General features: G+C 38.6%; 1 protein-coding gene and 1 pseudogene across 4 annotated transcripts in view; one reads left to right on the forward strand and one right to left on the reverse strand.

Annotated features, from left to right (window-relative positions):
- DIP2B (disco interacting protein 2 homolog B) overlaps positions 1–14,288 on the forward strand; it is a 226,556-nt gene that overhangs the window by 111,653 nt on the left and 100,615 nt on the right. The window lies entirely within an intron of this gene.
- LOC125169790 (60S acidic ribosomal protein P1-like) lies at positions 6,306–11,316 on the reverse strand (annotated as a pseudogene).

The raw sequence follows: 14,288 nt of genomic DNA on the forward strand, positions 1-14,288 counted from the left end.
CCCGTGGGCAGAAAGAGCTATTATTTTAGGCTTCCATATGTATTTCCTTCCTTGTACTTTTCGTTTACTCTTTTGTACTCTTTCTGCATTTCCTGAGTTGGATGCGTTAGATTTTTCTGCCTTGTTTCCTAAGTTAAGTGTTTCGTAATTTCACTGTGGTCACAAAACATGCTTATACAAAAGCAAATCTTTGTTATTTGTTACGACCTGGCTAGCATTTAGCAAATCTCTGTAACTCTTCTATTTGTGTTTTATTCGTTAAATGGATTGTTCTGGCCCATTAATTCAAAGAATTAATTGCATTTTTCAGATCTCTTCTATTCTTAGTAACTTTCTGACAGTTTGATCTATCATTTCTAATAGAACTATATTGAAACATCTGTACCATGACTGTGTGTTTGTCGATTTTCCTTGTAGTTCTGTCAAGTTTTGCTTTATATGTTTTAAAGCGACAGTACTAAGAATAAGACAAGGATGTCCACTCTCACCACTTTTATTCAACATATTACTGGATGTCCCAGCCACAGCAATTAGGCAACATAAAGAAATAAAAGGAATCCAGATTGGTAAGGAAGAAATAAAACTCTCACTACCTACAGATGGCAGGATACTCTCTGTAGAAACCCTGAAGACTCCACCAAAAAATTACTAGGACTGATAAATGAGTTCAGTAAACTCACAAGATACAAGATCAATGTGTAGAAATCTGTTGCATTTCTATACGCTAATAATGAAGCGACAGAAAGTGAAATTAAGAAAACAGTCCCATTTACAATTGTACCAAAACCAATAAAATATCTAGGAGTAAACTTAACCAAAGAGATAAAAGACCTGTACTCTGAAAACTGTAAAACACTGAGGAAAGAAATTCAGGATGACACAAAGAAATGAAAAGAGCATGGAATCATGCTCATGGGTGGGAAGAATTCATATATTTTTTTATTTTTATATATTTTTTAATTTGTTTAACTTTATTTTGAGAGAGGGAAAGAGAATTCAAGCGGGGGAGGGGCAGAGAGAGAGGGGGAGAGAGGGAATCCTGAGCAGGCTCCGTGCCATCAGTGCAGAGCCCAGCACAGGGCTCAAAACCACAAAACCATGAGATCAGGACCTGAGCTGAAATCAAGAGTCAGACGCTCAACTCACTGAGCCACCCAGGTGCCCCAGAATTAATATTTTTAAAATATTTTTTAAATGGCTTGCTTAAAAAGCAATCCCTATCAAAAATGCCAACAGCAGTTTTCACACAACTAGAACAAACAATCCTAAAATTTGTATGGAACCATAAAAAACTTCGACTAGCCAAAGCAATCTTGAGAAAGAAAAAACTGTGGAGGGATCACAATTCAGATTTCATGTTATATTACAAAGCAGTAGTAATTAAAACAGTTTGGTACTGGCATAAAAATAGATACATATATCAGTGGAATAGAGCAAAAAAACCAGAAATAAACCCACAATTATATGGGAAATTAATCTTCAATGAATGAGAACTGAATATACAATGGGAAAAGATAGTCTCTTCAACAAATGGTGTTGAGAAAACTGGACAGCAACATGCAAAAGAATGAAATTGGACTGCCTTATACAAAAATAAACTCAATATGGATTAAAGGCCTAGATTTGAGACCTGAAACCATAAAAATCATTGAAGAGAGCACAGGCAGTAATCTCTCTGACGTCAGCGATAGCAACATTTTTCTAGATATGTCTCCTGCAGCAAGGGAAATAAAAGCAAAAATAAACTATTAAGACTACATCAAAATAAAAAGTTTCTTCATGGTGAAGGAAATAATCAACAAAACTAAAAGGCAACGTACTGAATGGGAGAAGATACTTGAAAATGACATATCCGATAAAGGGTTAGTCTTCAAAATGTATAAAGAACTGATACAAGTCAATACCCAAAAACCAAATAATCCAATTAAAAATGGGGAGAAGAGGGGTGCTTGGGTGGCTCAGTTGGTTAAGTGTCTGACTTTGGCTCAGGTCATTATCTTGCGGTTCATGAGTTCGAGCCCTGCATCAGGCTCAGAGCCTGGAGCTGCTTCGGATTCTATGTCTCCCTCTCTCTGTCTGCCCCTCCCCCACTCAGGCTCTGTCTCTCTCTCTCTCAAAAATAAATAATAAAACATTTTTAAACATTTTTAAAGAAATGGGCAGAAGCCACGAACAGACATTTTTCCAAAGAAGACATCCACACTTGATCTTAGCCAAAAGGCGGAAAAGCGATCCAAAGAAGACATCCAGATGGCCAACAGACACATGAAAAATGCTCAATATCACTGATGATTAGGGAAGTGCAAATCAAAACTACAATGAGATATCACCTCACACTTATTAGAATGGCCAAAATCAAAACCACAAGAAACAACAAGTGTTGACGAGGATGTAGACATAAAAGAACCCTCTTGCACTGTTGGTGGGAATGCAGATTGGTGCAGTCATTGTGGAAAACAGGATGGAAAATAAAAAATAGAACTACCCTATGATCTAGCAACGACACTCCTGGGTATTTGCCCCGAAAATACAAAAACTCTAATTCAAAGGGATATATGCACCCCTATGTTTATAGCAGCATTTTTTACAATAGCCAAATTATGGAAGCAGTCCAAGTGTCCATTGCTGGATGTACAGGTAAGGAAAATGTGATACACACATGCATGCACACGTGCGCGCACACACACACACACACACACAGGAATATTATTCAGTCATAAAAAAGAATGAAATCTTGCCATTTGCAACAACATGGATGGAGCTAGAGAGTGTAATGCTAAGTGAAATAAGTCAGAGAAAGACAAATACCGTATGATTTCACTCGTATGTAGAATTTAAGAGACAAATGAGCAAAGAAAAAAAGACACACAGAAACCAAGAAACAGACTCTTACCTATAGGGACAAACTGATGGTTTCCAAAGGGGAGATAGGTGGAGGAATTGGGGAAATAAGGGATGTGAATTAAACAGTACACTCATCATGATGAAAAAAAGAAAATGATTAAAATATAAAGAAGTTTATAAAGTAAAAAAAAAAAAGCTATGTTACTAGGTACACATGAAGTAAGAATTACTATGTCTTCTTTGTGAATTGTTCCTTTTATTATGAGTAACTGTCATTGTCCCTGTAGTGTTTTTTATCCTAAGGTTTTTTAAACAGTCTAAACTGTCTGGAGTTATTAGACATCTTAAGTCTCCTCCCAGACAACACAGGTACTTTAAAAATGCTTCACTACCAACTACGGTTACTCTTGATCTTATGTTTTAGTATCACCTTGTTTATAGACCCCCTCAATTATCAGTTACTGTCTTATGTAGCTAACAGTACTTTATTCTTTGCCTGCTGTTTCTTCATACATCTCACTCCTTCCTTTCATTTTAATCTCCTTCTTCCTACAGTCCGTCTGGTAGTAGTTACATACTTTAGGGAGGGTTTCTTAGTGGGGAATTCTCTGCATTTGTGCTTATCACTTGGCCCACCTGTGATCTTGGATCTATTCATATCTGTCCCAAAATGGGATTGTATGTAGGACTGGATAATCTATATCATATAGGTTCTGTAGCAAAAGAAGAGATTACCCCTTGGGAGTATTTACCGCAGATATCTTTGTAGATTTTGCAGAAAGCTTTAGTTTGATTTCTTTTAACAGCATTGAAATGCATGTTTTAAACTTACTAAATTATATTAATGTCTCATATAGAATTAAATGAAATAAAATTTATTTTAATATTTTCTCTAAGAATTTCCTAAATCTTCCTTTTGCAAGGATAACATCTTCTGAACTCTTTCTGTTACCTTGTGAGATCTCATTAATTTAATGGCAAGAAGCTTCATTGTGAAGGTAGCTACTTGAGTGTAGTGTATAAAAGTGGTATTCTTCACTAATCTCTTTTGTTTATCTAAAAATTTAGCGAATGATTTTCTGTGTGGAATTTATTTGGAGTTGAAATTATCTTGGATTCCCTTATTTATGTATATTTAGATTTCTTTATTCAAATGTTAAATAAATCTTTGAAATAAGATTAAAAAAATTTGACAACATAGCAGGAGAATGGAAAAATGTGCAAGAGAACACAAGGTTGAGGAAAATACTTACAAATTAAATAGAGGAGGGGCGGGGCCGCCTGGGTGGCTCAGTCGGTTGAGTGTCCGACTTCAGTTCAGATCATGATCTCACAGTCTGAGTTCAAGCCCCGTGTCGGGCTCTGTGCTGACAGCTCGGAGCCTGGAGCCTGCTTTGGATTCTGTGTCTCCCTCTCTCTCTGCCCCTCCCATGCTCATGCTCTGTCTGTCTGTCTCTCTCTCTCTCTTGAAAATAAATTTAAAAAAAAAACACGTTAAAAAATATAAATAAACAAATAAATAGTGGAGGGACACATGGGTGGCTCAGTCAGTTGAGTGTCTGACTTCAGCTCAGGTCATTGTCTTGCGGTCCATGAGTTTGAGCCCCACATTGGGCTTGCTGCCATCAGCCTGTTAGTGCAGAGCCTGCTTGGAATCCTCTGTCTCCCTCTCTCTGCCTCTCCCCCACTTGCACTCTCTCAAAAATAAATAATTGTTTTAAAAAGAAAAGAAAAGAAATTAAATAGTGGAAATTTGAGTAAGGACAATATGGGTTAATAATAAGCATGGTATATAGTTCAGTGGTATCATAGGGGTTAGGTTCTAAAGTCACTATATGACAAAAATCTGATGTGTCACATTACTTAAATCTCCCAACATTGGAACCGATTGTGGTTTCTGTAGTTAAACAAAAACCAGATTTTTATCTGATAAATGAAGAGCCATGTTATATGAAAAATAGGTATCTTGATAAAGGTTCAGATCGTACTCAGAGACTCAAGAATCTCTCACATTGAAAGTCATGGGAGAAATGAAGCTTTGGCAGGTTCACATCTACTCATTCTGAGCCATAGCCTCTCTGCAATGAATGGCCCATAGATAGCACATCTTTTAGTATGGAAACTACTGGGCCTGGATATAGAGCTTCTCCCACACCTCAGTTAGCAGATGTCCAGGGAGAAAAGGCTAGAAATTAACTCTTTTGGCATGGTCCAAAGAGTTGACATTTGAAACCACAGGTGCTCTAACTCCTCTGTAAATTAGTCACTCTTGGCCACTCTTAGAATTGTAGGAAAATGGAAGATTTTATGTAGGGAGAAGCAATTTCCCTGGACTGATCCTGGGTCTCTTCTTTAAGTCAAAATACTTTGGATATAAGTAACTGATACTTCAGCTAGCTTTCATAGAAAAGAGTTTAATGATACAGAGACAGAACCTTAGGACAGCACGTATTTACTAAGCGCATCTAGGGTTCCAAGTACTATGGAGACACCAGGAGACAGCATCGGACAAGGCTGATGAGTCTGCTTGGGACCTCCCCTGTCCTGGCTTACTCCCTCCCTCTACTCGGTTTGTTCAACTAGGATTTCCACAGAGAAGCCTCCTGGACCAGCCCTATCAAAAACAGTTCCCACTTCCTTTATCTGAGCTGCATTTTTAAAAAGTTCTCTCTGACTGTCCCATTGACTATGGTTTATTCATGTGTCTTACTCTCCTGCTAGACTCTTAAAGTCTTTAAAATCAGGAAAATTCTTTTTTCATTATTACTTTTATTCTTCATGTCCTCAGTTTCTAGTATTAGGGCCTGACATATAGTATATGTTCTAGAAATGTTTGTGGAACTGAACAGAAGGGGCATTCAGAATTTCCAGTATCTCTTTTAGTAAACATCTGTGAAGATGAAAGTTGTCAAGGAATGAAAGAAATGGTTTACTGTACTGATGAGAGTGATGATCCTGTCAGCTTGTCTTCGCCCTCAGTAAATCTTTTATTTTAATTTAGACCTGCTCCAGCTCCAGGAGACTGTGCAGAGTATTTTGATTTTCATGTGAGATTTGGCATTTCTCTTTAATTAATTTTTATTTTTAAATGAAATTAATGAATCTATTTTAAATAGTCAAATAGGACTACAAGGTTTCTAACAACAAAAATGGGCAGTGTCTTCTTCCCTAGATTCTTTCAACTCATTTAACTCTTTCTTCTGATATTTACCTCTGTGTTTCTAAGTAACATTTTTATCACTATTTCTTGACTTTTTTTTTCAATTTGAGGCATTATTTATTTCCTACTGTAAAAGATCAGAATCTTCCTCTCTTACATATTAGTCTCTCAACTACATAGACACCACACACTCCCTTTTCCCCTTTACCCCTTCCTTCACATCTCCCATCTCAAACTCATTCTGAGCAGTATGCGTAATATATTACTGTTGTTGTTAAACTGGCATTCAGTGCTTACATTTTTTTTTAAGGAGTTCAGTTTTTTACTGAACAGGTTACAGAAGAGGTTTAGTCAAAAAGACCAAAACTGATGTCATCATCAGACTCCTTTGATTCTTCTTTCTTTGCTTCCACTTTCTACTCCTCAGCTGGTACGGGGAGCGGGACCTCCTGCTGGTGCAGGTCCACCAACCCCTACGTTGCAGATGAGGCTCTCCATGTTGACATTGGCCAGGGCCTTTGCAAACAAACCCAGCCCGAAAGGTTCGGCATTTACGCCGGCTGCTTTAATGAAGGCATTGATCTTCTTTGTGACAGTCACCTCATCATCGTGTAGGATGAGGGCCAAGCAGATGGAGGCAGGGTCCAAGACGGAGGCAATGGCGCGGGTGAGTGCTGAGTGGATAGTCGCCCAATGAAGTGAGGGCCTCACCCCAGCCTGGCTTTAGCTTCCTCGGAAGACCAAGCACCTTAGCAGCAGCTGAGGAAATTCAGTGCTCAGATTATTATCATCCCATAAATATTCACAGCTAAGCCATTTGCTTTACTAGGATTGCTAAGCCATTTGCTTTACTAGGATTATGGGCTCTTTTTTTTTTTTTTTCTTTTTCTTGGAATTATCCATTGGTTTTATTATTACTTTTGCAGAGACAGCTCTCGGTGCTGTCTCTCTTCCTGCATGGATCTGAACTGTTATCTTGTTCTGCTGCAGGTCTTCATCATCGTTCTGGTGGCGTTTTGGGAAGGAGTAGGGATAGATAGAAGTGTCCAGTCTGCCATCTTTAATCAGAGTTCTTTTTTTATTTCTATTTATTTTTTTATTCTAGAGAGAGTGTACGCAAGCAGGGGAGAGGGGCAGAGGGAGGGAGGGAGAGAATCCTAAGCAGGCTTCACGCTCCGTGGAGCCTGATACGGGGCTCTATCCCATGACCCTGGGATCATGACCGGAGCCAAAATCAGGAGTCAGACGCCGGACACCCGACCAACTGAGTCCCCCATATGCCCCTCAGGATTCTTTATCCTAACATTTTTTGGTAAGCATTATTCAAAATTTGTACAAAGGTAATTTCTATCAAACTAAAAGATCTCTCAAAGACCTTAGTACTTCGTTTTCAGTGTTCACCAGCAAGCTGATCATACGGTCTCCAAAACAGTCTGATTCACGTGTTCAAACTGGGAGGCCTCCCTCCTTTGGGTGGGTCTGCCCTCTCCACTCTTTAAAATTGCCCTTGAAGCTCAGTAGTGGCATCTTCTTTGGGGCCCGCGTTTCTTGCTTTAGGGCATCACTACAGCTTCTATTTTTGATTCCATTGATGTAAATAGTCCATTCTGTCTTCCTGTATTTCAGATTGTTTGCGACCTTTGTGTATGTGTTTTCCTTCTTCATCCTTAGCATTTGTCCCACTGTCTTTCACTTCATTTAATTGTGTTTGTCTCTTGGCTTTAGAATAGAATCTTACCTTTTCCATGTCCCCTCCTGGTCTAGGTTTGCACATCATTTTTTCCCCGGTCCCTCACCTAATGCCCTTTTGGGGATAAGACCTATCAGTTTATGAATTCGGTTATGTGTTGACTTTCTCTAGCTTGTCCTGGTAGGACGTGACCCAGAGGTTTTTCCCAAACTTGGATTTCTTTTGTGATCCCTGCTTATTTTGCTAGAGGATATTTGCTCACCAGTTCTCCTGTCTGTATACCTTACTGCGTTTGCCCACGGCTCCACGCTGCTCGCATCACCGATCGCCTTCTCTGTTCAGCCCTGCCTTTGAGATTGTGTATATGAGCAAGTTAAAATGAAGCCAAAGAAAACCTGGTATTGTGCTGTTGCTCTGAAGCCTCTGATAACCCCTCTTGAGGATAGTCTGTGACCCTATTTTTCTCTCTTTAAGTTTCTTAATGACCTTGCATAAGCATGAAAATTGTGAAAGGCACTTTTTTTTTTTTTTTTGCATAACACTTGTATAGCTTAGAGATACACAAATAAGCAGGCTTCTCAGATTAACATTTAACCACGTGCTTTAAAAAAATTGGTATCTTTCCATTTTTGTCTGTTTTTCCCAGCCACTCGCTATCACTGATGGAGCTGAAGAGACATATAAGATCTTAATTATTTATTTCAGCCAAAATTTGGGGTACCTACACTATGAAACCCAGAGCCAATTACTGCAGGAGATACAAAATGAATTAAGACCAGACTGTGACCTCGAGTTATTTATGCTGTAGTAGGAGAGATAAGACAGGTATACAAATGAGGCTTATAAAAGATACAGTAAAATTAGCATTGTAAGGGAGTTCTAAACAACGTACTGTGAAAATTCAAAAGGACGTGAACTTAAAACCACCTATTGAGGGGCGCCTGGCTGGCTTGGTCGGTTAAGCGTCCGACTTCGGCTCCGGTCATGATCTCACGGTCCGTGAGTTCAAGCCCCACGTTGGGCTCTGTGCTGACCGCTCAGAGCCTGGAGCCTGTTTCAGATTCTGTGTCTCCCTCTCTCTCTGCCCCTCTGCTGTTCATGCTCTGTCTCTCTCTGTCTCAAAAATAAATAAACATTAAAAAAAAAATTAAAAAAAAACCCACCTATTGAAATCAGAAAGGGCATTTTGGAATGCTACAGAACATTTCCAACTATATAAATATTAAGTAGGCAGCATGCCTGTTTGTGTGTGTGGGTGTGGAGGGGCATGGGTGGGATCTATCTTACCTGTGCCATTTTGATTTAAAAGTTCCTTCCCGAATGAGGGTCACATCCTAATGGAAAGAACTTGGAATTTTTTATTCCAGTCCCAGTGCTGCTGTTTCATTTGCTAGGTTTGATAGTATTAGAGTCTGGAGTGGACACACATTGCAGTCATATCTGTTCCCCGTCCCTTATCGGAAGGAAGTCCACTGTCTTCGTCTGGGGGCTTCTCTGAATTGTTCAAGGACCCCGCGGGAGGTGGCTAGCACAGGAGAGGTAGTCAGGACCGCTTCCACCCTCCAAAGGGAAGAGCCCATACATAGTCTGCTGCTGCTTTTCAGCGCCTCATGGGGTTCTTTTAAACACTGGTCCTCACCTTGTGACCAGTGATACTGACCCACTGCTAAGCATGCTTCGGTGGAGGAGCTTGTCTCTGCTCAGCTCAGCCAAGAACCCCTAGCTGACCTCTCAGGACAGAGCTCTTGGTATTGTGCTCTTTCAGCTCCGTGCTCAACCGTTCTCTTCGTGCCAGGTGGCCCAGGAAGCTCTGGGGCAGAATCTTTTCAGACACCTGCCACTTCACAGACCCAGAACCCCTAGCCCCCCTTTCTCCAAGAATCCACCCCTAGGAATCAGGCAGGTGACCCCTTTTCCAGACTTCAGATGCAAACACTCATTCTTTCCTCCCTTTCCCCATGCAGTGAGGTTTATCACTCATCCTTGTAAGGCAGGCTGGGGGTACTTTTGCTCTAAAGGGAAGATTTCCCAAGTGATTCAAGGTGATTATTGGCATTCTCTCAGTATGGAAAAATGAATTTAATCTGTGATGGGTGTTCTGCTTCCTTAATGGTGTCTATCAGATAATGTTATTGTGAAGCTAAAATGAGATGGTGTTATGAAAGTTTAAAGAGCTGTAGAAACGTTATTATCATTGTTATGCTATCATTTCCCGTTTAAATCCCTTCAAAGAGTGACCTGACCCAGCTTTTCTTCCAGCCTCATTTTGTATTGCTCCATCTCTTTCGCTGTGCCTACCAGTCTTTCTTACTCTTGTCAAGGTTTTTCTCCCTCACTGGACTTCTGCAAATACCATGCTTTTGTAGAAAGTGTCTTTTTCTTCTCTCTGCGTCCCGAAAGCCTACATCACTGTCTCCTCTTAACAGACCTTCCCTGAAACTGTAATACAAACTAAATTGCCCATGCTTTGGGGTTAGAAAGCCCAAAGGTTTTTTTCCTTCTCAGTACATAACGCAGTGTAAAAGATATACGTGAATTGGTGATCACTTATTTAATTTCTTCTCTGAACACCAGCACCAAGAGTGAACATGCTCTGTTTACTCTAAAAAGTAGCATTATTATGTTATTTGGTTCTCAGAGCACATCGTGCTCTACTATGTTACTCTTACAGGTGAGAATATCTGTTAAATCATAGGCAGAGTTGAAAGATAAGAAGCTGAGATTGGCTTTCTTCCATCTTTCTGAATGGAAATTTTGCATGCCTTCTTTTTCAAGTTATCACTGTTAGTGACTCTGTTCAAACAATGGCATCATGGAAGACTTTCTTTGCCAAAGAACAATAAATTATGTGTTGATCATTGAGAAGGAAGGCTTTGTGTTGTAGAAGAAATTAAAATCTGTGGTTTTTCTGAAATTTATTAAATCTAAATCATCACTGTTTAAACATAATGGCGACCCCTAGTGGGTATGCTGTACAACTGACCAAAATATCAGGAACCCTCAAACTGATAGTCATTGTGTAGTAATTAGAGAGTAATCTTTTTCTTTGAATGTCAAGTATGTTTCATACTTGAATTTAGGAATTTTGACAAAGACTTGATTTGTGAGGTCCACAGCTCTTGTTCCCTCACTTATCTGTATTTACTGTTTTTTTTAATTACTTTGATTTATACCTAACTCTGTTAACAAAAGAATGAAATGGTAAAGAACTACAGAGTGCCTCATTCAAGCTACTTCTGGGATTTTATGTCCTATTTGATCCTTATAAGCGTATATAAGTAGTTTTTACATACACACTTGTAATCACATTATGGGCATAGTATTTTGTGTTCTTTTATCACTTGACATGATTTCATTTAGACTATCTCACATGTCTGCAGTCAGCATATTTTTAATTTTTTTGTGATGTGTAATATCTTATTATGTTGATACATGTAATGCATTCTATCTTTGCTTTTAGTTTCTTACTGTGATAGTGAAACTGTGCACATCTTATTCAAAATCTAGAAATCTCTATTTTCAGGCCCCAGGTAATTCCTGAGATCTGTTGGAGTGTGAAACCCTGGCCAGGGAATGATTCACCTTTAAGCAGCATCTTGCCTGCCCCACTGACATTGGACATGTTGTCAAATAATGCCCTGCTGTGCTCCCATGTTCCCTGACCGCACCCACCCCCCCTTCACTTTGAGGAGACCTGAGGTACATTGTTCTGTATCCCTTCCATGACAAATTGTTGCCCTGGCAAGTAAGCTAAGGTGGGAATAGACTTCCAAAATTATTTTAATCCAGCCAGGACATAGTGTCTTCCCTCTCCCAAATATGTATTGACTTGTCAGTTACTTTTGGGAAAGGAGACATGATTTTCCAATTAAAAGATTGGAAAATCCTGCTGGTAGAGTCATAATTTATCTAAAAAGCTGAAAACTGAATATTAATTTTAACTTATTTTGGTCAGAATCTATTCAGTGGAGTATGATCTTTGAATTAAGAAGATCCCATATGATTTTAATTTTCTTCTTTATACTTAACTATTTTCTTGATGTTCTATAATGAACATATATTATTTTTATATTCTGAAAAAGGTGAGTTTTCTAAATTATAGCATCCCAGTAAACCCTATAGAAAAATATATAAAACATTCAGAATCTCATCCCCTAGAGATCATTGCTGTTAACATTTTACTGTATTTGCTTCCAGTTTTTTCAATGCACGTGTAAAATATATTTATAAATATTATATTTTTAAAAACAAGTTCCAGTACATGGGAATACAACTTTATAAAATTCATACAGATTGGAGGGTATTATTTACAATCAAAAGGATTATCTACAGGGGCACCTGCCTGGCTCAGTCAGAAGAGCATGCTACTCTTAATCTCAGGGTGGTGAGTTTGAGCCCCACATTGGATGTAGAGATTACCTAAGGAAAAAAAAAAAAGGACTATTTACAGTTTCATTATTAAGCTCCCCTGTTATACTTAAAGAAATTCAATTCCTAAGAATTCATTTTATTTGGGGGCGCCTGGGTGGCTCAGTCGGTTGAGCATCCGACTTTGGCTTAGGTCACGATCTCGCGGTCCGTGAATTCGAGCCTTGCTTCGGGCTCTGGGCTGATGGCTCGGAGCCTGGAGCCCGCTTCCGATTCTGTGTCTCCCTCTCTCTCTGCCCCTCCCCCGTTCATGCTCTGTCTCTCTCTGTCTCAAAAATAAATAAAAAACGTTAAAAAAAATTAAAAAAAAAAGAATTCATTTTATTTGTTTTTTTCTTTTCTTTCTTTCTTTTTTTTTTTTTTTTTTTAATAACTTCTCTTGAACTTGAAGCCAGGTATATTGCACATTTGAGCCAAGGTTCTGTCAGAAATCCATGTTTTTGCAGCATTGCACTTTGTGGGCACTTGAGGAATGCTCACTGAATAAACTTGTCAGGCATTTACTGAAACTGCATATTGACCTTCTGGTTCCATTTCTGACAAGCTACAACAAAATGATTGTCTTGCTTTTAGACCCAAAAAGGACCTGGTCTGTTTGGATGACTAAATTCCTGAAAGAACTGAGATAAACAGTGCAGAGCATCATAGTAATGTTGCTTGGTGAATAGAGTGTTGTGAGGCCTGTTTTGTGTGGGGTTTTTTGGTTTTGTTTTGTTTTATTTTTTTTGCTTGTTTTGTTTTTTGTACCAGCTCAGTAGATCGCTTGCTAAATGTCATCTGACTGTCAGTTTCATCAGATGTCTGTATTTTTGTTACATTTCCTTGTGATTTGATCTCTGATAACGCCTAGATAATCCTGAGTGGAAATGTTCATTCTCTTTAATTTTTCCTCAAATGTATCAACTCCTTGTTCCCCTATCACTGGTCTGTCATTTTTTTTTTGAAACAATTTTTATTTTTAACCTATCTTATCTTCTTTCTCCTAATTAATTACATTGAAAAATACAAAGTAAAAGCAGGAGAGGATGATAAAAAAATACATAAACCTTTGGTCCATCCTTTGTGAAATGAGAATCCATGCTCATTCTTTTCATCTTTTGGATCATTAGCTGTCTAATTCAGAAGCCCTGTGTTTCAGAGCAGGGTGGTTTGGTCAGTCCTAGAAGATCTATTTATTTAATTTAAAAAATAATCCATGATGGGTAATTCAAATACATATTTACTGTGACACCTTACCCCCCAAAGTAATACAAAGCTAGTGTTTTAAACATAGTACTCTATAAGTCAAACCAATTTCTCTGTGCATACTTACAGGCAAAGTAGCTCATGGGTACTAATCTGATTTCCTTTCTCTATAGATCATGTGACAATGCAAATAAGAATAGCCCTTTTATCTTTTTTGTTCTCTCTTTAAAGTTAATTGGACTATGTTTTAAATTATTTCTCTGATGAATGGCTGAAAACTTAATTTGGAGGGACTTTTTGCAGAATCATGTACATGAAAGCAAGTGATTTTTTTTTTAATTTGAATCCGAGTTAGTTAACATATAGTATAATAATGATTCCAGGAGTAGAATTTAGTGATTCATCACTTACATATAACACCCAGTGCTCATCCAACAAGTGCCCTCATTAATGCCCATCATCCATTTAACCCATCCCCCCACCCAAAACCCTGCCACCAACCCTCAGTTTGTTCTCTGTATTTAAGCGTCTCTTATGGTTGGCAAGTGATTTTTTTTTTAAAGAACTATTATCTAGCTGCTGACTATACCTCCTGAAGCATTTAGATGTTCCTAAATTACATTATTAATTCTGATTGCTTTCCTCCTAACAGTCTTGGGAGAATTTTCATAACCTTTTCTTTCCCTTTCCTTCCTTCCTTCTTTCCTTCCTTCCTTCCTTCCTTCCTTCCTTCCTTCCTTCCTTCCTTCCCCATAATCTTTTCTGATTGAGAACCAGTGGAGTTAGACAGATCTGGGTTTGAATTCTGCCTCTTGCCATTCCCTGCCTCTGTGTGGCTGCATAAAATAATCCATGTCTCTGATTCCTTTTCTATAATAAGTTGAAAGTGTTACTGCTGACTTTGTAGGATTGTTGTGAGGAGTAAATAACATATGAAAACTTCTGTATGCACAGTGCCTAGCAAAAACAAACCTTTAAATG

The sequence above is a fragment of the Prionailurus viverrinus genome, chromosome B4, assembly GCF_022837055.1.
Source record: "Prionailurus viverrinus isolate Anna chromosome B4, UM_Priviv_1.0, whole genome shotgun sequence".
Classification (NCBI taxonomy): domain Eukaryota; kingdom Metazoa; phylum Chordata; class Mammalia; order Carnivora; family Felidae; genus Prionailurus; species Prionailurus viverrinus.